Here is a 1,217-nt window from a genome sequence, read left to right as displayed (position 1 = left end):
CTTTAACTATCTCCTCTGTGGACTTCTGTGATTCTTCCTGGTCCGGAACAGCAAAAACTCTTAAGTTATTCCACTTTATGTTGTCCAACATGAATCTTAGGCCTTTTTCAGAATTTTTAAATCTTTTTTTGTATTTGTTCTTCTATCTTAGTAGTGTTGAGAGATTTATCTTCTAGCTCACTAGTTCTGGCTTCTATCTCTTTGATTCTACTTCTTTGCCCTTTCAGTGTACTGTCCTTTTCTGATATTGTATTATTAATCATCTGTAGGTTTTTAATTTTTTATAAAGCTGCATCTATTTTATTTGATTTTTCCTGTAGTGCTTTCCTGACTTATTCCTTATTTTTCTCAACATCATTGTATAATGTTTTCATAGTTTTTATAATCATTTTTTTTAAATTCCTTCACAGGCATTTCCAAAGCCTGCCCATCTTCCAGTATGGAGTGTAGGTCTGCTTCCAACTCATTTGCCTCAGTTGCTTTATCTCATTTCTGGACATGCGCTGATATAGTCATCTGCTTCTGTTTTGGGGGGCATATTCAGGAGTTATCTGTGGCCTTAATTGCTATCAGGTAGATGTGATCAGCAGATGGGCTTCCCTTCTGCCTGAGAAATTTCAAGATGCCACTGTTTGTCATTGTGACATAACTCAGGATTTAAATTTCAGCCTGTCTCCTTTTTAGTCTACCTATCCTGCTCCACAATCCCCGTTCAGGCCTTTTTCCTAGTGATAAACAGTTCCAGACTGGCTGGGCCTTTTCACACTGCCGTTTGGTTTTAAGTAGAAACTGTCATTGTAAATTTTGAGTAGATCTGTGTGCGTGCATAATAGAACCCTCCGGGGGTGAGGGTGGGGTGTCCATTTGCTCAGGCACCCCCTCTAGTCTCCAGAATGGAGGTATGCAGACAGTGAGAGACCAATGAACAGATAAAAAAAAAAAAAAAAAAGCATGCCCACACGTTTATTTCCATGGTTCTATCAAGCATCTGTGGCTGTTCTGATCCTTCCCTTGCTTGGTCTCTCCCAAGATGGTGGGTCCGGGAATTGCTGAGTGTTTTGAATTAGAAAGCAATGGATTTCTTACTTCTGCTACAAATTCCCTAGCTGTAAGCCTTTCCAGCCTTCTAAATATCCTTTTATATGTGGTTCACAGTTCTGGGACCATCTCCTGAGCCTCCTCGTTCCGGTATTCTGTGTTGTTTCTGATGGAGCTCC

The sequence above is a fragment of the Chrysochloris asiatica genome, unplaced genomic scaffold, assembly GCF_000296735.1.
Source record: "Chrysochloris asiatica unplaced genomic scaffold, ChrAsi1.0 scaffold00564, whole genome shotgun sequence".
Classification (NCBI taxonomy): domain Eukaryota; kingdom Metazoa; phylum Chordata; class Mammalia; order Afrosoricida; family Chrysochloridae; genus Chrysochloris; species Chrysochloris asiatica.
Note: the sequence above shows the minus strand (reverse complement) of the source record.